Source organism: Pieris napi, chromosome 21 (genome assembly GCF_905475465.1).
Source record: "Pieris napi chromosome 21, ilPieNapi1.2, whole genome shotgun sequence".
Taxonomy (NCBI): Eukaryota; Metazoa; Arthropoda; class Insecta; order Lepidoptera; family Pieridae; genus Pieris; species Pieris napi.
The window spans coordinates 2613337-2640293 of record NC_062254.1 but is presented as its reverse complement, the minus strand read 5'-3'; the positions used below and the strand labels follow the sequence as shown (position 1 = coordinate 2640293).

Sequence of the window (26957 nt, the reverse complement as noted above, 5' to 3'; positions counted from 1 at the left end):
AAAATTGTAAATTCGCTTTATTTGTTCTACTTCTACTTTGTTTTCAATCTAAAAAAAATAGTGTAAATATGAGTTTCTTGCCAAATCAGGTCAATAAGAATTTGTTAGCAAACAATTATAATAAGTTGCGAATATAAAATGCTGAAAGAATTGTGAAAATTCAGCAATATTAGTTACCGACTGCGCTTTTATCAGAACCTTGTGATAAGATATCATGTCATACACGTTCGTCATTATCACAAGAATAATATTATCAACGATAATCGCATTTCAACCAAGTGACATTTTTCTTTTTCGGGAACCATTTATTTAACAAACAAGTGTTATTACTTTTAATATATTAACGAATAATTATTCCAGTGAAGCAAAGGTCCATATAAGAATGTTTATTGACTAAACATCTTTTTAACAAAATAAAACGACTTCCAAAGGTATTTTTTTTGAAGAGATTTTCGAAGGTTTCGATTTGGGATGCCCAGATGCCATCCATACAAATTCCAACAAAAAAAGAATCATCAAATATGATGTATAAACGACAAAGTATATTAGTTAACACACATAAATTACGGAATGAAGAAACCCTATTTTTTTGAAGCTGTCATTTTTGCAATTTTACTATCATGTACCCTACTACCTGTATAATAACATCATACAAGTATTATGTCAATACGATAATGTGAAAAAAAATCAAACACAACATACACAATATCGCTACTGTGAATTGACTCTGCGAACATATAAATATGTCGATAGTGTCTGTGACAGCATTCAGTAGGCTTTTTTTAAATTACTTATTTACATTGGCATTTATTTTATTAACTTGTAATAAGTTAGTAGGTGATCAGCCTCCGGTGCTCGACGCACAGCATCGACTTTGAGTCATAGGCAAGCCGGTTTTCTACGCGATGTTTTCCTTCACCGTTCGAGCGAATGTTAAATGCGCACATAGAAAAAAGAGTCCATTGGTGCACAGCCAGGGATCGAACCACGACCTCAGAGATGTTATTCGCACTGTAACGCCACTAGGCCAACACTGCACTGACGCATTTATAACTAGGATAAAATGGCGCGAAACAACTGACGTCTGACGTCTGACAAGTTGACAACTATTCCCCGTACATAAAACCTCATTATTAGCATAATTGTTTATGGCTCGGCAACATTCACTCACTCTGAGTTAAACATTGTGTAAAACAAGCCTATTAGCAATCCGGCTAATGCCTTTTCTTTTCATAGATGCCGAGGTCGACCTACTTTTTTGAGTACATTCTCGTTTCATCTCTGAGTGCAACCATATTTGATGTATTTATATACAATTGTAGTTATGCAAGCTTTTTTTTATAATAGGAGACAAACAGGCAGGAGGCTCACCTGATGTGTAAGTGATACCCGCCCATGGACGCTTACATTGCTAGGAGATTCGCAATTGCATTGCCGGCCTTTCAAGAATTGGTACGGTCTTTTTTTAAGGACCAACTTTAAAAACGATATTAATATTATAGTACCACGTAAATCCAAACTGGGACCGTACTCTGCAACTTCCAATATACCGTCAGCTTTACCGTAGTTTTTGTGCCGGATTTTTTTATTCCGGAAAAGCGAACAGTCTCTATGGGATAGCATAGCAAAACGTTCTATATGTTCGTATGTAGCTACTAAAAAGGTAGGCTAATTAAAAACATCAAATTAAGACGTAACGAAGTTCGCGGGGACAGCTAATTTTAAATATTTAAGAACTATTCATACAAAAGTAATCCGTCTAAATGCACCGCTTTTACTTAAGGAGTCATCTCTTTTCATCACAGCATAAACACAATTTAACAGAAAGAGACGAAATTATTGCGAGTTCAATCAGACTGTTTTTATAAGCGGCTAACAATAATACCATTTCCGTTAATAATTGTTTTATCCTTTCTCAATTTTGAAAATCGAATTGTTTTGAATCATATTGATGCCTGTTTGGTTTCAAGTACCACCACGGAGAGCTGCTCAATTTATATAAACGTATTCAAACATGTATTGTTCCTATTTAATTGTGTGAATATTTATTTAATTTTAACTATGTGTACGTCATGAGTTTAAAAGAAACAGTAATTCAAGGTACGCTATTTATAATAAAGAACATTTATACATTTCCGGTCATAAGTATTCCTATTATCTTCAAAGATACGAGATACGGAAGTAAGAAATATGTGTCAGCCATGATTCATAAAACTATCGATCGATGTCTATATTTAGTGCGTTTTTTAAGGAAAAACGAATGCACCAACAAATGCGCGGACACATGTTTCGTTTCTGAAAAAGGATTTATATTCGTCATCAATGTGTTAACTGACATGACTATAGATAAAGTTAAAAATATTCCGTATTTTTCTGGCATAGTAATAATAATAGTTTGATTTAGACGTTATTAGTAATTTCCTAGTACAAGGCGGTTTAAAATGTTTGGTTTTTGCTACTGGTAATCTACTTATTTGATTAATAAATGGATGCAATTAGATAAAGATATCATAACAATCAAATATACAGTATTTACAACTTTCTTAGCCAACATAATAATAAAAATAATTAAAAAGAAAATTAAAACAAATTTCATAAGTTTGATCCCTGTGGCAGTGAACCTTTAACGCTGGCAGCATTTCCTCGCTGTTTTGCGATATTTATTCGTTGAGCGAGGAAAGCACCAGCTCTAGGGTCACCGGATCTATCTACCAGACGCCAACTTCAATCTTTAATTAGCGCCCGTGCCCTTGAACCCCACTGCCCAAGAGTATCTACTCCAAAGGGAACAAAATCGAAGTTGGAGAAAAGACTCTTGTATTTGAGTCGTTTATTATTTTCCGCCTGCTCTGCAACAGCTTTCTGGTTTGTGCCACGGAGGTGAGACGTGGCAAACGTATCCATACCGATCCAATCATCCAAAGAAAGTGCATTAAATAGTTATTTGGACTTTTATATATATTATAAAGCTGGAGAGGTCGTTTGTTTGACATCCATCAGAATTTAAAACTTATTTTGTGTTTATTAGTGAAAGCTTTGGATTACATAACATCTTGTACCAATAGGACGAAACATCAATATATCTTAGAGATATTACAGCTAACTGCGCAAGAAAATAACCGTCTAATTATTTGCAGAGCCGCTACAACCTCTAGGTGTTCTTAGAGTTCTTTATCTATGTATCTAATCTAATATGTATATAACATTCTCGTGTCATAGTGTGATACACCTCCGAAAAGTCTCGACCAATTTTTATGCATATTCAGTACGTCTGAGAATTGGCTACCATCTATCTTTCAAATCACTAAATGTTTAATTAACATCTTATGACTTGAACTCTGAGGTTTACACAGAAAAAATTCACAGAAAACCCTAAAAATTTCATTCCGGAAAACCGAACAGTCTCTGGGGTAGCATAGCAAAATGTTTCGTGTTAGTATGTACTAAAAATGTAGGCTAAGTAAAATCACATTAAGGAGAAACGTTCGCGGAGACAGCTAGTTTCTTTATAATTTTCTTTATGGACAAGAAGTTGTCCAGCCTTCGGTGTCGATTTTTAGGTAAAGCTGGTCTACTCACAATATTTTCCTTCACCGTACGGTGCGCATAGAAAATTTGTGACATTTATTTAAACGCTAGCAAGGAACAGTTAGGTAAAAAAATCCATACTATTGCGAGAGTGGTTATTTTGAAATTTATTTGTAAGAAACTTCCATAAAACCGTTAAATTCGCAAAGGTTACTTTTAGGCTTGGCCAGGGCCAATTAGTGAGTCAATGTCAACTTTTTTCTCTCCAACCTTATATAACTTACTTTCGCACGATTGAAAACTTTGCAATTATGTTTTTATTGCATTATATGGAAGGGAATTCATAAATCAGTGCAATAAAGTTAATCTTTTCATTGTCCTGACAATGTTATTATAAGATTCATAACTAAGGTATGTATTACTTATTATACTTTAAGTATTTTATCAGTGAGTAATGAATATGAATTGATACTTAAGCTGATTTGGAGTGCTAAGCTAGACTAGCTTATAATTGGAGTGTGGCGCAAATGATGACACTGCACAGCATACGTTGGAGCATTGTCCGCAGTGGTCTCAGCTACCTCATAATCTTTGTTCTGTGATGGGTTATAACCTTGCTTTGGCTTGTGTTGTTATACTTAAATATTTCATTAGCGCCTGTGCACTTGAACCCCACGATCCAAGCGTCTCTACTCCAAAGGGACCAAATCGAAGTTGGAGAAAAGATCATTATATTTGAGCCGTTTATTATTTTCCTAGGGAGGTGAGACGGGGCAAACATTTCCCAACCATACATACTTACATACACACTCAATATGTAATGTACAATATGAATAGATATAATCGCAGGAAAGCTTATTAACTAGTAATTTGCCTTCGACGTGACGAATCAATGAATTAAAACTGATAATTTTGTTAAATGATAAAATCACGAGCCTTTCATTAATGTTTTCTTGGATTTAATGAAACCGGTTTCACGAATGATTAATGAATTTCCGGAAAATGTGAAATCGCAATTTCGAATTCATAAATGAGTTCGTAAAGTATTATTTAGCTTTCTTCATAATGCTTAATGTTTATAGGTACTACAGATATTAAACGAGAATAAATTAAATTTATTCTGAAATAATACTGCTAATTTAAACTATAACAAAAAGCAATAACTAAGTAGTATTATTACAAATTCGCGCTTGGTTTGGTATAATAACAATGTACAAAATAATATTTCAGTCACCTTAAGGACCTATCTGGTCGCCCAACTCCCAAAAAAGTACATTGTTTCTTTCGATTTTTCGTCATCGTTTCTTGAAGTAGGAAAATGAAAAAATATATGGTGGAGTTGAGTAGTTTTTGTATCCATTTCGAAAGATCGATACACGATTTAAATAACTTCACTTGATAGAAAAAAATCCAAACATAGCCAATTTTTGACACTTTGAATTCATTTTATGACGAAAATATATAGACATGGTTTTCAAATTTACACGATATTAGCGCAAGCCGAGTCCGAATCCATTTCAGAAAAAAATTTGATAATATAACATTAATTTAATGTTTTACATAACTAATTGTTATTACGGGCCGGCGCGCCTCAGTGCTCCAGCTCTCCACTGCGCCCCGCAGTCCACCCCGAGACACTGACACGGAAATTCCTACTGGGATAGGGCCTTAAACTTACCCGTTAAGTCCTTGATTACGTAATAAGTATGGATCAAAAAATTTTGAATCGGCTTCAGGTTAATAACAAAGAAACTCATTGAGGTGACATGCCGAGTTTCTCATGCATTATTTTGTCTTGATGGCCATCAATCATTCACTATTACGGCATTGTGTTATCAATACACATGAATAACATTCGTGTAACGAATTGTTAATTAAATAATTGTATGCAACACCGCACGTGTGACGCAATTTGTTTTAGGAAAGTGTATACGAATATTGTTCCTTGCATAAATATTTTGATAGGGTTTTTATTTGTTTAACTTTATCAAGTGAAATAATAAAGATCGCTTATGATAATTACAATTTTATAACATTAATGATAATATTGATATATTTCATAACAATCTTCCTATTTACTGTAATTTTGATTATTGTTTTTAATTAGGTATAAGTTTCTATTTGATTTTTATTCTTGCTGTTTGCCTATATTTTTCTTCCTTGCTTGTGTATTTTTTGTTGCTTGTCATTTCTAATTCTAATATAGTGTACGTATATATATACGTCTAATACAAACGTCATATTTTGTACCTACTTTTTAACTACATATGTATGTTGTTTTAGAAGTTATAAGTACAAGTTTTTATTAAAATTTTTGCTTTAAATTTAATATTTTTAATTTTTTTCGGGACGATAAACTTTTTTCTGAGTTTCTTTATACCCTAGAAAGATCAATTAATATTAAAGAATTTAATAATAAAATTAACTATGTTATCATGTTTAATCTTATGTTTCGTTAAAGCATGTTTATAGATAAAAGATTTCCAAACCTAAAACTAGTATTAATATGTTCTAAATCCTAAATCGTCCCGCCCCAGTCGAGATTGATATTATGGTAACGGCGCCATACAGTTATTGTTTTGTCATCCAAAATGGAGCAGTTGCTTAGGGTAATGAGTAATGAGTCACACGTACAAAGAAAACACAAGTTAGCACCGAAATAAACACTGAGTTAATACTGATACCGATCCGTGAGCAATAATACATATGGCCGGAAATAATTGTAATTTAAAAAAACAATTATAAACGAAAATTTAATCTTTTAAATTTTACAAGAAAATTATAATATTAAAAATAAAAGAAAATGGTGTGCGTGCATCTGCTAATGTTTCTCTGTGAATATAATTGGGGCTTGAATTAAAATTAGCCTCTTTTTATCTATAACTAGCCGTTTCGCGCCCGCTTTGCTGGACGAATTAAAATAAATTTTATGTTTCATTATTTTATTTTATTTTTTCATATTTTTATTATTCTTCTTTTTAACTTCCCGCTAAGAAAATTGAAATATTTCGAAAATCGAGTTTTTAACAGATGTTGACGTTTAGAGGTTCTAGGAAGCCTCCCCGAATGTTTCCGCGGTGAAGTCCGTATGGATAAATTTTCATAAAAGTAAAACAGCAATAAAAAAATGAAGGAACGTTGGAATTTAATAAATAAATAGCCATAAACCTAGGAAAAATTTCGCATCGAATGGTGGTAGTTTCATGTCGATACGATCAGTGGTTTAGGCGTGATTGAGCATCAAACGAAGACCATTTTCATTATATATATATATATAGATAATACGACTTACATGACAACCATTGTCAACTCTGTATGTAACTTTAAGATGAGTAAAAAAACAATTGAAAGTTGTATGTTTTTCAAACATTGAAGTGTCGTGGCAAAATAGTACAACTTGTCTATTGCATTAGCTAACTTAATTTTTCTCCCACGAAATTAGTTATATCAAAAAGATTACGCAATAAGGTAGTACGGTACACTAACCTGACCGCAAATAATTATGTAAAAAGTTACTCTGGAATTTCATTAATTCAAAACGATGTTTTTATATTTCATCACATAATAATTTAATAATTCAGCAATAGTCATATAAATAAATTTTTATGACAGGAGCAATACACTCGGTTAAAATTGGATTGGATTTGTTGTTGTGAAATTAAATAATTATTTTAAGAGTTATTTCTGTGAATTGCTGTGTTTACTGCGGTTAGCAATTCGTGGTAATCAACTAACCAGTAGCCAAGAAATACATATTCTTAATAATTATAACGTTACGCTTAAAACTTGACCATAACAGTATATGTGATATCCATCACAAAATGAAGTCAGTTAAAATCATATCATATGAAGAGATCTATTACGACTCGATTTCGCAATCTTATCAAGACTGAATTTATAGATTTCGAAAATAGATTTATACAAATAAAAAATTGAGGGTACCTCTAAAATTGTACGCCTCAATCTTGATTTATTTACACTTTATAAAAGAAAATAATGAAAATGGGTTTCTACCATTTTCAAGGGTAAGTAAGGTAATGGTAAGTACTTATAAAAAATAAAGGAAACTAATTGTTTTTTGTATTTTATATAAAAACTAACAAGGACATGCAAATTTGAGCAAATTGAAAAATTGCTTTACAAGTAAATTTCGAGGTCACAAAAATGAATCATACGACCACCACGGTATTCAATCCAGGCTTTTATTAACGAAAGCAGCATACATATTTAACTTTGAGATGCAATGAGTCAACGCGTTGCGTTTAAAATTAACGACTACCCACATGCGATTAATTTTATGCATTTTTTTCTGGAAGTTGTTTTAAGTCAGTTTTTACAAATCTGCAAATTAAATGATTTATCAAAGTAACTATTTTTTAAATTAGGTACAAATTTACGGAGCGATAGCTTATATAGAAGAACTACCTATTTAGCGGGCCGTCGACCTTTTCGTGGTATGAAAGTTGGAGATGGAGACCAGAAGACCAGTTTCTGGTAAGCTGCCAGCCACATAGAAGACGCATTGCAAAATTTCAGCCACACACCGTGATTTTGGACGAGTACTGCAGCCATCTTGTTTTTTTTTTACTACCACTTCCACTTTCATAATAAATTCGATCCCGCTATCACCGTTTAAGCGGGCTGTTGAGTTTTATTTCGAATCTTCAGAAACATGCCAGATATATTATTACTACTCGATCTTGAACTCTCTTTACGAAAACGTCAAAAACACCCCCCTAAACCCCTCCCCCTCGATATAAAGGCGATCAATGAAACGTGGTAATCCAGTTTTATATAGTATAAATAACATAAAGTTTGATATAATGAATTGCAGGTGCATTTGTTTGTTTATTGAAACAATTGCTTCATATAAAATTATATCGTTTTCATACTTAACAATTCAAAGTTCAATTCTGTTATCACAAAGACGTACATAAATACGCTGCTGATGGGTTATGAATATCCAATAATTCCATTTCCATAAATCGTTTAAGCATTGAAGTTTGTTTGAAGATTTTAAAATCACATTAGTTATGAGTTGCATTGACATAAATAAAATAATATTGTGTCTTATAACAATATATTACAATGTGTAAGATTTATCATGAATGACATGAATTTATCTTTTAGATTCCTTTTTCACCTTAAAGTTACGTACTTTTATATCCATATGCATAAACTATCGATCCTTTTTTTTCGTAGAGAGAATATTTTTTTTATTTTAATTCTAATGCTAGTCTGTGCCTATAATTACTTATAAACACAGACTATAACAAACTTCAAGAAAAATAAACGTTATACGATAATGTTTTTTTTTTAGTTTATGGCCTGGTATCTAGACCTTTGCGCCATATACGATAATGTCATTTATACACTATACAGAATACAACATTGTCCACAGATTAAAATAAAATAAATCTCTCGAAACTGCGTGGGCCATAAAAACATTGAATGCACACTCGTTTCTGTGCATTCAGAACTGGTTAGTAATTATTTTTACATTAACATTTGAAATATTTTCTCTTTTCACGCATAGAATATGGCCTAATGAATCAGTGTTGTGTTGGAAAGATTTATGGATATGGGCCTTTCTCTACTAACTGGAAACTTGTCTATTGAAAGTTGTCCCAACCCTATTCTTCTAGAAAATTAAAAATATAATACGTTTAGTCGATAGATAGTTATAATATAAATACATATAAACAAGAAACCATTGTAATTTTCCCTTATTTTTCGAATTATAAGCAATTTTGTAAAAAAATGCGGCAGAGGACTGTTTTGCCACCCAGAGGACTGTTTTTTTTCACCCAGATAACAGTTTATGTCAAAGTTTATATGAAGAAAAACACAATATTAATCAATAGATGTAATCATATAAATTCTCTTCTTTATTGAATACTGTATCACATACAGAATTTAAAGACATATTTATCAGGAACAAATTACGAGCTTAGCTCTCTAAGTAAAGAATTAAAATACAGTAGAACCTCGATAACGTAAACCTCGGTAACATAAAAACCTCTGTTACTTCAAAAAATACTATGTTCCCTTCCCATCAGAGCCCAAAACCTCTATAACTTAAAATACGCAACCTCTATAACGTAAATAAATAATCTCTGTATAGGCCCTCAGTAACTAAAAGAAATGTTTCCACAACCTCTATAACATAAAATTGTTTGTGAATGAGTCATTTTATAAGAGTGTCAAAACAAATGGTTTCGGTATTTATTGCTTGCACGTGTTTACTAATGTATTGTTAACGTAAACAATACATTACCTATTGTTTACTATACTTTATCTAAATTCTTCAAAGCTTTGCGGCGGTTAGCTTTGTGTACAACGACTTACTTGCATCATAAGTTAATGTGTTAATGTATTCTCCTCTCTATTTGTCATTGAAAATCAAATCGATTTAGAAACAGTGAATTTTTTAAAACAAAAGAAAATCACTGATTTTTTTAAGTAGACTAAACCTTTAGTTGTTGTTTTATTTTTATGTAATGTAAGTAATGTGAATAAATATGATTACATATTTAATTTTCCATCCTTCTGATGCATTCAAGTAAAAATGGGAGGAAGGGTACATAGAAACATGTACATACCTCTATATTAACCTTTACCCGACATAGAACCTTGATAACTTAAAACCTCTATAACATAAAATATTTTGTGCTTCCCTTGGACTTTATCTTATCGAGGTTCTACTGTAATTATAATCAAAATTAGGCTTAGGTATTACTAAGAATCAGCCTTGGTTACTTATCAATGCAGACTTATTTCTCAAAAACAGGTACAGTTATATTAAAATAATAAAATATTCGTTTCCCCTTTAGGGCAGTATCTGGGTTTGGCAACTTATTTTATACTTGGTCAAAGGGCACATCAGAAACATCATTTTCATCGACTCTGATGTGTGTCCTATGTCATCACAAATTTTTAAGAAGGTCACTGTTAGTTCGCCTTCTTCTGTGTCTATCTTATTAATTACTGCAGCATAACAATATTCAGTGTTTCTTACTAGAAATTTAACCAAGACGTAATTACCGATGGGGTAATTCTTTTGGTTGATTCCAAGCTGTCAATATCACTTCCTGTAGCGACGACGGCATCAGCGGTTCTCTTGCAGGTCGCTCCAATGCCATCAGGGGCCCCTTTGCCATGGCCACTCTCTGAATAGTTCCAGATAAACTTCTTCAAATTTAAAATCTTTTGTTGAAGCCTTGATGCTAGGATGTAAACATCGTTTTGTTTCTGTATTGAGTTACGGGTCCATCGCTGACGAAGTGGATACTCTTCATGTTAGGTGGGAGAGTTTTAAAGATTGGCTGCAAATGTGCCCATATAGCAGCTGGTGAATGTGTGAGATTTTTGGAAACGGTACAATAAGACTTGATAGAGTTTTTGGTATACACTACCACAGGATGAATACTTAGCTGAAGTCTCAACCCTCCAAAATGAAATGCTTGTATTTCTTGACCGTATTTAGAACAATAATTTTCTGAAAAATCCATATGTATGATAGCGTCTTCGTCGGTATGGTTTTGTTTGTATTTCTTGATAGCATTGTATTGATGGGTAATGTTTCTCTCGTGTTGATAATAGGCTTCCAAATCCTCGTGCAGCTCTTCTATTAGTTCTCGAGGGCGAACCGTTAACGTTTTCTTTAGGTATTTGTTAAGTGTTCGAGCATTCTTGGTCTTGGGGTCGTTGTAAGTTTGTTTCTCAGGTATCCATTTTTTTATATCTGATATCTTAATCTTTCTGCAATTTGTTTCTGCTCTTTTATTTCTTCTTTGGTTTTAGGTTTCTTCTTTGGTGGCATTGTGGCTATACTAAAACAATAAAGCATACTCTCAATATTTTAAAAAACCGTAAGGGTTTAAAAACTTCCAAAACCCATAATAATAGAAAGCAAAAGACCTGAATTAGCGTGACAAGCCAATGTAAGAAAGAAAGAGACTATCGGCAAGCAGTAGGTTAGTGCAGACTATAAAGAATATTAATAAAATACACGGACGTCAAATAAAACAGTCCTCTGTCACATTGAACAGTCCTCTGTGTTATAAATTTCCAGAGGACTGTTGCACAGAGGACTGTTATTTTTCCGTGAAAATGGCATATTACGTATCAGTTTTTTATATTACTTCATAAGAAAGAAACAGCTACAAATTATCACAATGAGTAATTTTCTTGTTAAATAAATATAATTATAACACATAAAACACCGTAAAAAATACTTACCAGAGGAATGTTCTCTCAACCCTACAGAGACGTGGCTGCCACACAGAAGAGGAGTTGTTACTCCGTAAAATTGCGGCGACTTGTTTAGCAAGGCGACCGAGTAAACTTCACACTGTTAACTTGCCGTTTCACTCGAAATGTAGCCACAATAGTATTTAATATTTTTGGGGCGCGATATTAAAATTGTGACAGAGGACTGTTCAAAAAATGTTTGGACAAAATTCGAACACTAGTTTTTAGTACTTAAAAATTATCTAAAATTATAATTGTTTTTTGTTAACATGCATTCAATATTCTTTATGTTCATAGAGTTATAAGATTTTACATTTTTAAATACTACTAATAAAAACCGAACCGAATCATACTCGATCCGGAATTAGGACATGACAGAGGACTGTTTTTAGTGGCTTTTAGACCCAATTTATGAAATGAATATGATTCTAAATTATTGATTAAGCTTGGCTACTTAACTAACAGGTTATATATTATGAGTTTTAATAAATAAAACTATGCATTTATATAGCCAAAGTAAAAAAAAATGCTTGGACCATGATTTTCCTGTTAGTAGAGAATGGCCCATATAACTGTATATGTTTAAAGGGGTAACTTTAACTTTTATATGAGAAATTAGGTACAATTTAATAATTCAGTAAGTATGGTATAATTCGCTTTATCTAATATTACACTATGTAGAACCAGGTGCCTACTGAGGTATTTCCGAACCAATTCGACTTAGGGTCCTTCAAGAAAAGAGCGTATGAATTCCTAAAAGGCCGGCAACGCACCCGCGACCCCTCTAGCATTGAGTGTCCATGGGCGACGGTATCGCTTAACATCAGATGAGCCTCCTGGCCGTTTGCCACCGGTTCTATAAAAAAAGATTAGTAATATTACTAGATAGTGATATATGTTCCATCAGTTGCTTATACATGTTTTAAACCCGTTTTGTTAATATATTTGTTACGCAAAAATATTTTAAAATTTTTGTACAGTGTTACCTAGTGGGTAAAAGGTATCCGTTAGAAATAAAAAAATCTTCATATGCAAACTTGTTCGTACGTACGTAAACATTGTTAGTCAATGAAAATGACGCTATAATTGCGCTATTTGCCTCAATTAGGCCAAATAAAGAAGGATTAAAATACAAATACATCATTACGTATAAGTCTATGTAATAAACAATAGATAGCTAACATAATAATTAAACGAAAATAGCTTGTAGCGATCGGACGATGAGGATGAATCACACTGTTATATTTATAAGTGCGAGTGCGAAGTACGGGAAACTTATAACTTAGTATGGACAGTATCTTGTCAAAGTTTTATACAGAAAAAGTGATGAATCTGGTAGTCAAAATATAGATCGCCATGGATCAGAAAGCCAATAATACCTTTAAGAAAAAGCGTACCAATTCTTGAAAGGCCGGCAACGCACTTGCGAGCCCTCTGGCATTGAGTGTCCATGGGCGACCGTTTGCCCCGTGTCCTTTAAAAACAACCACTAAAATCTTTACTACTTTTAGAACTTTAAGGATTGATTCGATGTCTGAAATTAGCACTTCCTAATAGAAATGATATTCTCTGAATATGAAAGATGGCAATGTAGTTATTTTATTCTATGGTAGGAAAGTTTAATTTTGGAGTCGTTATTGAAAGTACGTGATAAAATCCTTATTTAAGCTTGAATTTAAAAAAACAAGTGCGTGCGTACTGCGTACACAATACACATGTCAGAAGTGAAACTTCTTTGGCAAACTAATTTTTAAGTCTTGTTCATATTTATACAAATCTAAACCTTAAGATTTCCAAGACTTAGGTAAAAAGGAAGAAGAGGAATTTAATGAATTTAATTGTCATCAAAATATTAAGTGTGGAAAATTAATACAATATATAAATTTAATTTTTTAAATAAATCTCTTCAATAGTAAAAACACGTGGCATTTTAATTTACAATTCGTCATTTGAGAAATTATTTTGCATAAAATATAAAATATGTACATAAATTCTCTTTACGAAATTTTAATTTTAAAAATATAATTTTCTGTAAGGTAATTCGCCCTTCTCACTCTCTCAATCGGTGTCAATCGCTCTCTCCCTTTTCTTCGACAAAAAGGGTGCACATGTTCGTGACGTTTTTAAAAATTTTACCCTCATGCATTGATATACAAAAAACCCAAGATGCACACTCAACGTCAAAAAAACGTCCTCAAAAAATGAGCGCAACATTCTAAATTGTGCGCTCATTTCAAATAGTCTCGCGTCTACAAGTGGAGTCGATGTTATTTATTTGTGTTTTTTTTTATAAATAAATTTATGTACTCTTGAACTTTTTTGTGTGTAGTTTTTGACAAATATATTTACGCTATATAAAGTGTGGGTCAGGAGGTAGCCAATTTAACATTTTTTTTTAATTTAAAGAAAAAACTTTTTAACCGGATTAAAGTTATGTATTATTATAAATTTACAACTATTTAACATCCAACACCTTTTTTCTTCAGTTACCGTGACCACTCACGCTGTAAAGCACCCGAAAAGTCGGATAAATTTAAAATTATGTTAAATAGTTGTAAATAAAAAAGTCATGTTCGACTCCACTCAATACCTTGTCCTACCGACCACGGTCAGTCGTAAAATTTTATTGCTTTATGTACGTATAAACTGCGTTGTAATAACAACTTTAAGCAATTCGCGTAAGGTTGATTTTGCAATAATATATCGACGGTTAAGGTCCAATAGTGTTTATCTCAATAAAGTGAACTTTTCAGGAGATAAAAAAAACATTTCTCGACTTTGAATAGAAAGATACTTGAAATGTTTATATATGTAAAAATAGAAAAAATATGCTGAAATACGATAGATATCCTAGCATTAGCTTAAGATTGGCCTAGTTAGAATTAACGTGAGATAGGTGGTATTGGTTTTATTAGTGTAAATATTTTTGAAAGAAGTAGTAGTTAGCTGTTTTTGAAATAAAACAACACAATGAAAAATCACATTTTTTTATAATGCTCACAACGAAAAATAAAATGATTGTGTTCTAAATAAGTTAAAAGACTTCTTAATAACTATACTATTCATAATAACTAAGATATTTTAATAACTAAAAAAATCTTCAAAGTAACTGAAACGAATCTTTAAATTTAGTACAAACAGATTCAAACAACAAAAACAACTGGTGTATCAGTTGTTTCACACTTTATAAATGGGGCAGTGTATCATAAAAATTATGACATTCGTTTGGTAGAATTTTTTTGAGCTCTTGGAGGTGCTGGTACTTCGAGGCAGTTATAGGGGTTATATCTTTTTGGTCTTTGTGGCAAGGCAAACCAATCCTGGTCCAAATTTAGTTTTAACTTTTTCACACTTTAACTGTGTGTTCTTGGTTGTAAAGAATAGCTCTCCAGGGTCACCAGCTTTGCGTCCTGCCCTTATAGTTCTGAAAGCCAAGTAGATCTATCGGCATAATTTTTCACCCAACTATGGTCAATCTGAATTACTTCATAGGGATTTGATGCCCTTGCTTCTTTAGTTACCGAAACATGGCAAATGAGTTACACGATTTGAGAGCTTCCGTTCAATCGCACTATGAACCGAATCACACTCCATTTGAGTGTGACCACGTTCGAGGATCTTTTGGGTGATGGTGATTTTGTGCTTTATACTTAAGTTTAAAAGCGCATTTGCCATTATAACGTTCCGATTTTGGTACGTGCAACCATCGGAATAAATAATTATTGGCATTTTCTTCGGCAAGCAAAGGCGCTCTAAGTAGTCTATCACAAATGACACGAAGGTACTTCTGTGAACCAGTAACATGTGCAATGGCGTGAAGTCAAATCGAAGAGTGTAAAATTATGACATGTCAATTTCGTTTTAAAGTATAAAGCACTAGCAGTGGAGTAAGGGCAAACTTTAACCGACTCTAGGTCCATCGTTAATAAAATGCAATGTCCCTTAGCTGCATCCTGTTTATCCTTTGCCTTCTCTACCCTGGCTCTATTTTCTTTAATAAGAATATGCTCTTGATAAATATGCTCATCCATATTACCTTCATTTAAAACTTTTATCAAATGTGTATCTAGATACAGCAGGTATATTATTATTGTCATTGCAATATGTAAATGCGTTAAATACATCAGATATAGTATACAGGCTCCAAGTACAATTTTCTTGTATCCTTACGAGCATAATGTGATGGCATTTTTGGGACACTTTTAAAATAGTAATTTAAGGCTTAAATCTTTGCGTTTTGTCTATTTACCTGGATATTCTCCTGATTTTCAGCGTCCACATTGAAACTAGCGTCTTTTACCCACAGCTGAACAGTGGTAGGCTTCAGTGACAGAGTATTCAAAAACATCTGCTTACAAACTTGAATTTTACCTTCATTCCCTGGTTTAGAAAAAAATAACTTGATGTGCCCTCTCGGCGAGAAGACTCTTCACCTTTCGTTTTCTGAGTAGTCATAGTACCTACGGTTCACATGTCCTTCGACATACATTTTTCTTTCACCCCAATTAAGAGTTTTCCAGAAGTAGATGACGCTAGATGCGGCGAGGTGCAGCCGCAATAGAGAAGAGATAAACAGTATTGGCAGAAAAATAACTCTTAACTTAGATGGTATTTCTACAGCGAATAACTACGACAATTTTGTGAATTTTGAGATAGATGCCTAAGTAGGCCAAGCCAAATTAAACTTTAAATCTACCTACATTAAAAAGTGAAAAACGTAAAAAACTGAGATAGACACTATTGGTTCTTAAACGTCGATATGCTTGTAACATATACTGTTATGGACAGAAATAGTGTTTCGGGACACTTTCGAGCGTTACTTTTATATGAGACTGTGCATCTTGGGTTTTTTGTATATCAATGCCCTCATGCCTAAAGAAGTTTCACTTCAAAAATTACATTACGATAAAAGTTGCTCGTTATTGTTAAAGTAATAAACCTATAAGAGATGATTAATTACATTGTTGGTAAAAACCATGTTTTGTAACGTCGCAAAAAGCTTGACATTTTGATGGAAGTCTGAAGGGATGGATGGCGAGGTGAGAGAGCGTTACGAAAAATTCTATTGGTACAAAAATGTGTAAGGTGGTACAATCGTAATAGTACGAGATCCGACCGCGTGATTTATACGTTCATATGTTTGATTAATAAAATATAATTTTTATCGATATTTATAACTAAACCAATGCAGATCCGCAAAGGTGGCCATCCAAATTAGGCCGCAATTAATTTTAATTAAAATGTAATTAATTATTTATTTTTGAACAATTACGTTCACTTGTAATTGTTAAAAAATATATTTCATTAGAAAGAAATATACCTGAGATACCGAGAAAGTTCAAGGTGCCATCCCTCACTTGGCCGCAACCTAATGTCAGCCAGGTGTAAACAGGTATAATTTCGTTAAATATATACGTTCATAATGTATTATCATGTTATACATACCAAATTGAAGATTAATTCTTTCCCTACATGATGAGATATAGGTGCCTATGCAAAAATGCCCGCAAATAGTGACTGCCAACGATTAAAGATAAATAAAAGCGAGAGAAACTTAAGATAAACACCCCATGTCGAATAAAGATAGAGCATCCCAGCTGCTTGTCGTTTTTATGCTACTGCGCATGCGTCCATAGATAAGGTGCTCAACTAGTAGCTCGCGTATTTGCTTGGAGTTTAAAATACTCCAAAAATTGAGCAGTAAAAATAATATGTCATAATAATTAATCTACCAAACTAGTGTTTTCAATATTTTTTTAATTATATTCAACTAAAACAATATTGATATGATTGCAATATTCAGTACGGTATTTAGTTGAGCACCTTGCCTATGGACGCATGCGCAGTAGCATAAAAACGACAAGCAGCTGGGATGCTCTATCTTTATTCGACATGGGGTGTTTATCTTAAGTTTCTCTCGCTTTTATTTATCTTTAATCGTTGGCAGTCACTATTTGCGGGCATTTTTGCATAGGCACCTATATCTCATCATGTAGGGAAAGAATTAATCTTCAATTTGGTATGTATAACATGATAATACATTATGAACGTATATATTTAACGAAATTATACCTGTTTACACCTGGCTGACATTAGGTTGCGGCCAAGTGAGGGATGGCACCTTGAACTTTCTCGGTATCTCAGGTATATTTCTTTCTAATGAAATATATTTTTTAACAATTACAAGTGAACGTAATTGTTCAAAAATAAATAATTAATTACATTTTAATTAAAATTAATTGCGGCCAAATTTGGATGGCCACCTTTGCGGATCTGCATTGGTTTAGTTATAAATATCGATAAAAATTATATTTTATTAATCAAACATATGAACGTATAAATCACGCGGTCGGATCTTAGACTATAAGCATATTCTGCCACACACAATGGCGCGCAAATTTGTCTTTAAAGTAATTTTACATTTTACATTATTAGTCATATGAATTAGTCAATTCTTATATTATTTGTATCGTACATATCATATCATACGTTGTTAAATTTATATCAACTACAGTCTCACGCAAATCATCTATTGAATAATACCTTTTTTTTTTCAAAAATAATACCCCAAGTCGATTTTTGAAAACTCCAGTCGGAAGATCCTTAATCACATATACTGTATCATACACGTTAAATTATCACTTTTACAGTTTGACAAAACCAAAGTTTACTTGGTTTATTTATTTATATCATACGCCTTTTCCCGAATGGGTAGAGACCACTGATCTCCACTTGCTGACATTCCTCTCTCGCTTCACCCACTTTCATGACAATTACCATGCCTGCTCTTTAGTTATGGGTACTTTTAACTTGTCCCTTCTCTTAATAATAAACAAAACTTCAAACGAAAAGTGAGACAAGATGTTATAAGTTTTAATCATTCCACAGACTAGGTAGACTATGTTGAAACGAAAATTTCACAGAATGTCTATGGCACTTTATCCTAGTATTTTCCTCAATTGCAACGTGTAGTCTAATTAGATAAGGCATGATCCCAGGACCCCGACATTAAGCAATTTAACCCATTAAATGCTCTTCCAATCTGGTCGTCCGTAAGTGACCTCGTTTTTAGAGAAATGGTTTTGATTAAGATTGGCTTCTTTTTTTATTATCAACGATCTAATAATTTCGAACAACGAGTTTCTCACGGGAATTATATGTGATTTCAGTTTCTTTAACACTATTTTTTTATACGGAGGCATACATAAGAGGCATAAACTAGCAGATTTAAGAAAAATGCAAAATAGTAGATGTTTGTTGTAATTCGTGTTTCCCTCCCGATAAAAGTAGTACTGTGTTTAGTGTTTTTTACACAGTATTAAAATGTTTTAATAAACTTGGAGTTATTAATTAACACAAGGAAAATACAAGGTATGATTCAGAGTTGGGACTTAGCGAATATCTTCTGACATACGGAGACATTCTTTTTTTATTTATTTATTTAAGTTCACCACACGCTATACTCGTATATATATACAATATATGTTACAAGCTATCTTTTCGAAAATACATCACAATTATGGTATATTTTTTTTTAATTTGGATTTGTCATTCAATTAAAATTTTATTTACGATCAAGTATACAGTATTTACAATTTTCTCAACCTACAAAGTAATAATATAAATAATTAAAAATAATTAAGATCAAAATTAAAGTGTATAATATAATTATATGTTACATAATATGTATTTAAAAATAGTATTACATTTCCAATTTTAGATTTAATTACTAAAATATCGGATTAGGTATCAAATATACACTTATCAATGGTTTTTCTTAATTGATCAGCCCACTACCGCATATATCAAGCTCTGGATAGACACTAGGTCTATTCTGTTATATTAGAAGAATTCGAAGGGGTCTGAACTGCAGGTTGGTTTTTGCAGACTGAATTTGGAATGACAGATTATCTCTTACATAATTTGAATAGTCTTGAAAATTAAAATTTAATAAATTTCAACTCATTGATAATTTCCCGCGTACGATTATTATTATTATTGTAGAAGTTGATACAACACCGCGAGACTATAGAATAAATACAGAAACAGAAGTCTTCGCAAAGTCTGCTTACTAAGCAAATGAAGCTTACACAAACACAGCTTCATAATCAGGACCGCAGTGCAAGTCCAATATAAATGCAATAACTTGAAAGTCACGACTTCATCCCACAGGCATGCTTTAGAACGGGTTTCTTTAGTTGCGTTCAAGTAACAATAACTTTGAAGTATTTACTGCTAGATTATATTTTTTTATAGGGAAATTTGAGAACGAACTTATACAAAGAGGTTTAAAAATTTTCTTGTACGATGTAATCTGTGGATTAGAAAACTTTTTTCTGTGTCATAGATAAAAGGCCAATTTAAAGTTTAGTTGTTTTAAAATGTGGGAAGATAGATATTAAATTCTTTACTTAAAAATAATTTGATAGTGTTATTTTAAATTATTTATTGAATTAAATATCAGTAAATAGATTACTTTGTGTTAAAAAAACAAATAATTAACTACAACAACTTTATGAATTTCTACTTAACATGACTACATCAAACGAATTTTTATAACAGTTACAAAATATCCGAATGCATATTACACAATCTGTGCGAGTGCTATTAATAAAATTAATAAGCTGTGTCCGAAAATACCAAAGATTATAGAGTAGAGTAAAGACTACAGAGCATAAACACGGAAGAGGTGTAAATGTATGCAGTGAATGCGTTTTTACGGTAACGGTACTCCATGGCGTATGAATTCCATTGCGTAACATTAGAACTTTCATACTTGAATAAAATTTTCATTTAAATATTTGAATATAGATGCTTCAATAAATTCTAATATGTACCTTTGTTATATGATAAGTATGTTGTATCACACTTTCATCCCAAGTTATCTATTTCTTGTCTACGTTTGTTTCAGAAGATTGTAGTATTTGCGTCTTTAGAATATTCAATTGGACCGAAGACTATAGAGCAGTGCCAACCTAGTGGCTAGTGCGATTCTCATCCCTGAGGTCGTAAGTTATTTGGCTGTGCAGCAATGGACTTTCTTTCTATGTGCGCATTTAACATCCGCTCGAACGAAGGAAAACATCGTGAGGAAACCGGCTTGCCTTAGACCCAAACAATCGACAGCGTACAGGAGGCAGATCACCTACTTGCGTATTAGATTGACAAATGATCATGATACAGAAATCTGAGGCCCAAACCTAAAAAGGTTGTAGCGCTGTTTTATTTTATCGAAGACAAAGAATTTAAGGGAAAGTCAATATAATTTTAACAATGTGTTCTAGTTTTTAACATGCACAAAATTAAGTTGTTCACCGAGCCGTATCGCACTTTCTCTTTTAGTATATGTTTGTAAATAATCTACATATTTAATTTATTTCCTTATTATAAACAGCTTCCGTGTTCTGGTGTCATTGAAACAGCTTAGATGTGAAGAAAAAAATAATCACGGGCGTTTGTTTTGGTTTATTTTTCCACATTCTATGAAATTACTAATTAGTTATGTAATGACACAATTTAAATATGGCTTCATTAACAAATAATTTGTTAAAAATGTTGTTTGGGAAATTACTACTTTGAAGTTATACTTTTTTTTGGCGTGTTAGGGAAAAATTTGTAAAGTAATTTTTTTTCTATTTTTAGTGTCTTTTTTTGTACAAACGTAGAATAATTTCGCCAATATTTTAGATTTTTCGACAAAGGTATCTTGTTACGCCAAAGAAGTATAACTTCTATCGCGTGTACATAAGTACACGTGGTTTTTTTTGTAGAGGGTTACCAAAAAATATTTTAATTTGATCACCATTCTTCCGCAAAAATTATAATTAATGTACCAAAAATAATAGTAAGATTTATTAATGTTAATAAATTTAATTTTAACTTTACACCCGGAATGTTATCGTATAAGATAATGTCCCATACCCCAGGGGTGACCCTTCACGTTCGTGATGAATCATAAATAACTCTTTAATGCGTTGTCTTGACTTGGATTCTTATTTGGTAATGAATTTATTCTATATGACTAATATGTAATATAATAAAGAAACGTGTTTTTAATAAGGGATTATACAATTAAAAAAAAACATCCGTAACACCTGAAGGAGTACAATGATCGAGAAGTATTACACACATACACTTAAAATAGCGTAATAATTATAGTTATACAACCTTATTTTAGTTTTTACAAAATTACTCATCTGTCTCTCGCCATCACAGCTTAAATTTAAGTCGCCTGAAAGAGACGAAAGAGTGCAATAGTTTTTATGTATTAAGGTTAAAATGAGACTCATCTTAAATTAAATTATTATATTTTTTCTCATGTATCCTTTATTTGTTTTTTGATCCTGTTTAGTTTCTTTTTTTTTCCTTCAACTATATGTAATTTATATATTTTTGCACTTCTTGCCTTCCTTATCTAATTTAATACTTTTTTTTTCTTTTCTCACAGTGGTTGCCTGGAAGAGATCGCTCGAAAGCGATAAGGCCGCGAGTTGCCTTTCCTTTAAATGTAATTATGTTAAATTTTTATATTATAATGCAACAAAGTGTAAATAAATAAATAAAATATATGTACATATTATTAAAACACGAACTATTGAAATTTTGGCGCTCAGCGGTATAAGATTGAATATTTGGTACTGCGCAGAACCAGAAAGAGTGACCGCATTCCTTACAAGATTTTGTATGGCAACTACTTATTGTATTTACTACGCATATTATATACTATACTTCCTATATTTATGTACATACAGTCAAAATCTGTTATAACGACATCGAAGGGACTACTCATATTTGGTCGTAAAAACCGATAGTCGTAACAGCGATGACGTTGTTATTAAGTATCTACCTAATACAATAGAATTCAGCGGGACCTTTGATTTTGGTCAATATAACCGGTATGTTGTTCTTAACAATGTCGTCGTCGTTTTGACTGTATATACTTCCTATTATATATACATAAGAGTTATTAAACCATTATTTTACAAACAAATCTTATCTACGTCACAGTACTAAAGATATTTATGACCGTTTACTGAACTTATAATCGTTACAGAGAGACAAAAACGTTTTAGAAGAACATCAACAGATACACATTAAGGTTGATATTCAGAAACAAGACTACGTTAAGTGTCACTCTGGTATGTCAAACTGCCCTGCGATTCTGTAACTCACTTTTCGAACTCACACAGCGGTTTTCGCATCGGCGGTCGCTCTCAAATCAGTCGTGAAGCAGTCATTTTATGATTTGGCATTCTGAAAAGGTGGGAGCTTGTAGTTTATTGTTTATCAGAATGCCAAATCATGAAATGACTGCTTCACGACTGATTTGAGAGCGACCGCCGATGCGAAAACCGCTGTGTGAGTTCGAAAAGTGAGTTACAGAATCGCAGGGCTGGACTTGATTTTTCTCGTTTTTGAATCTCTGAATCTTACCTTTAAGACAAACTCATTCATACATCCCAAAATCAAATACCGTAAAATCAATTTTACGATTATGTAACAAAGAAAAAGAAAATTAGAAACGTTATTCGATGATATCGACCGTAAAAAGCAATTAACATGCCACGACTGTCGGTAAACTGTTTTTATTTTTGAATCCAACAGGCCGGTTATAAAGGTAAAAAACAACGTTCCCCAAACGCCCGAAGCCGTTCACTAAGGACAAAGAGCCAGCTGCGAAGATACAGCTGGCTTGGGTTAACTGTCACCTGGTTAATCAGATTTTTTGTAGATTCTTAGATTATTACCTGCATCAGTAATTGCAGGATGATTTACTATTGAAAAATTTCGCCATAGTTCGCATATCCCGGTTAAAACATAGGCGGTTAGACTACTGTATGATCCCTTAGATTCCTTCAAGAAAAGAGCGTACCAATTAAAAGGCCGGCAACGCACTTGCGGGCACACTGACAATGTGAGCGTCTATAGGCGGTAGGTACCTCTTATCAGGTGAGCCTACATAAAAAACGTATGTGTACTTATATATACACGCGTTAGAAGTTACAAGATAAAAATCTTTTCAAAAATGTTATTTGTAGAATAAACGACACTAATAATAGAAAAAACTAAAATGTTGACTATAGCTAACTTCAGGGTGTCGGTTTTTTGTGACGATGTGCGCGCGCATCGTAAAAATTTACTGGCTTAATTTTTCCCTAACGTGCCAAAATAAGTATAACTTAACTCAAAATAGATAGGTAAAATGAACCTGACAAGTCTTCAAAGTAATACATAGTAATATTAATAGAATATTGGAAGAAAAATCCATCTGTGGACATTATCTCATTTTGTTACGTATTCATGATTGCACCTCTAAGCTGTCGTGATCTCTATGTAAACAAAAATCTTTCCTCTCTCTAGTATAATATAGGACACACATACATTTTTTTAACTAATGTATTGTTATACAAAATCATGACGAACATTAAGTGACAGAAATGAATTTTATTACACAAGTAAACTAAATATATGCAGAAATTCGTAATTTGATACTTGGATAAACTTTACACTATACGATATTGTGAATATGAGCGAATTCACACGCCAACGACCGTGTTATCAGTACACTATTAGCAAGATTTTCTTAGTAATAATAATTATGAAGACATAAAATAGTATATAGATATAGTGTTTGTTGGACAAGCACAAAAACTGGCGCGGCCCCAGAGCAGTCGGAAGATTTGATTATCCCTTTGGGTGTTCCTCTTGGGTTCAAGTGCACAGGTAATTCAATATTTAATTACCTGGTAGATAGTACCGGTGACCTCAGAGCTGGTGCTTTCCTCGCTCAAAGAATAAGTATCGCAATACAGCGACGAAATGCTGCCAGCATTAAAGTCATGCCACAGGGACAAAACTTTTTAATTTTGTTTAATTTTCTATTTAACAATAATAATTATTATTACTTTTACGTAAAATTTATACCTTATATTTGTGTGTTGGAAATAAAATTATACAGTTTAATGTTACATATTATCACGAAAATGCGTATCACACAAAATCACGAGAATGTAAGTGAGTGCTCCTCTTTCATCATGCCTCCTGCTGATAGAGGACAAATCTTTGTTTTAAATTTATTTTATTATTGTTTATTACTTAAGATGTCACGTGGAACAAGGTGTAATGGTTGCAGCTCCTTACAAAGTTGTGTAAAACAAAAAACTTAGCGATTAAAAAGAGTGGCGGAGAGTTTATTGCCAGTTCTTCTCTTCCGTTCTATGCCCTTGATTTGAGAACTGGCAGTAAATGTAAAATTAGAAGCATTTAATGTATATTTCTTTTTTGACGTGCGTAAGTGTACATTACCTTTATGAATAAATGATTTTTGACTTTGACTCACTTTTTTAGGTTAACGGGTACATACATACCTTCTTTTAAGGCTTCCTTAATAAGGCCGTCTCTCTCTGGTAAATTTTAAGTTAGTAACAAAAATTAAGGTAGTTCATACAAACTTTCGAGAGCCTTAGGACCTCTGTAATGCGACCCTGTTGCAAAACCCGGATACTTAACGGACTTTTACTATGAACTACCTCACTACATCTTAATACGTCGAACCGGTAACGGTTTTCGCCATTCAATAATGATTTAATTTTCGCTTTGATATGTACTTTTAATATCGATAATTGTACCCGTAGTTGATGTAAATTACAATTTTTTAAAGAACTGGGCCAAACGCGGAGGAAGCTCACCTGATGTTAAGTGCCGCCATTTTCAATGCCAGAGGGCACGCGAGAGCGTTGCCGGCCTTTTACATTAAATTCTGTTTGGTTTCCTCTGTGTAGGCGGCACCCTTATTTTGGTACCCGTTTTACTTGTTATTTTTGTAGCTCTTCCCAATTGTCATGTCTTTAATAAATCTATGAACAATTGAATTACGACTACTTTAGATGATTACAAAACCCAAAAATATTAAGTATTATATATGTTTTTTTTTATATTATGGCAATAGTTTTAACTTCAAAATCTTAATATTATTATAGATTATGAAAGAAGATAATACATTCTAATACAATAAAGGATAAGCAAGCTGTAAAAGGCAGGAGATTTTAGTCGGAAACGGAACATGTAGTGATTGTAAGGAATTCAGAAAGGAGGTGCGGTCATATTGGGAACAAGAAAAGAAAATATGGTCGAGGTCACCAATATCTTCTCCACACAAATATTACTATGAACAATAAGGAGCCTTGCTAAATAATGAAGTGTTCAAACATGGGATAATATGTTTTAAACTTTGAAACAACAAAATAATTAAGTATGTTTTAATAACTAGTTTTCCTAATGCCACCAAGGGTGTATGTAGAGTAAACAATCTTATCATTAAACAACTTTTCCTCAGTAAATAAGGAACTGGATAATATTTACTGAAGATTATGTGAGCAATATTTGAATAGATTAATTTATTTAATTAAGGGCAACGCGACAGAGACGACAAATTACTGTGCATATTATATCAAAAGGTGGGCCCGCGTGTCAATTGTCAAATAATCCTATTTCAAATTTGAATCTCTTTCTGATGTTTCTTTACGAATAATACTCTTGAATCTCTGAACATTTCTTTGTAACTTCCAGTGTGCGATCTTGATACCAATGTAGAGGTTATGTTCCGCGACGTCTGCTTTAGAGCCCTATGAAATTGCACATAAAAAACGTATGGCGTGTATGGCTAAAGCCACAATGCTTATGCGAGTGCGTTGCCGGCATTTTCAATATTCACATTAAGTAAATCCTATTAATGAAAAACCTAATCGGATGATTCCTGTCTATTGTTGAAAACTGTTGACGGCATTAAACAAACATTCAAAAATATGTGATGTTACATTACTTGTACTATATACGTGATTACCTAATAAATATGTAATGATTTCTCAAATATTTTCATATAAATTTTGTATATAACTTGCTTTTACTAAAGTTGTAATATCATATTTACATTTTTTTAGCCTTGAGCTAGATTTACAAGAATGCGTGAAAATAATTTAAAGTACATAATTTAGATTTAAACAGTACAATAAATTGATTTATTTTTTATTTAAAATACCCATAAACACACATACAATACATATAAAATAACTTTAATTTATTATTTATTTAAAATACCTATAAATAAGTTTTTTTTAATGCTGAAGTCATCTAAGGAGTCACTTAAGGGTGAGCGTGAGGTGAGAACGTAAAGTCGA

At 32.5% G+C, this 26957-nt stretch overlaps 1 protein-coding gene across 1 annotated transcript in view; it reads right to left on the bottom strand.

The window, feature by feature from the left end:
* Nucleotides 1-26957, bottom strand: part of LOC125060168 — a 53782-nt gene that overhangs the window by 16272 nt on the left and 10553 nt on the right. The window lies entirely within an intron of this gene.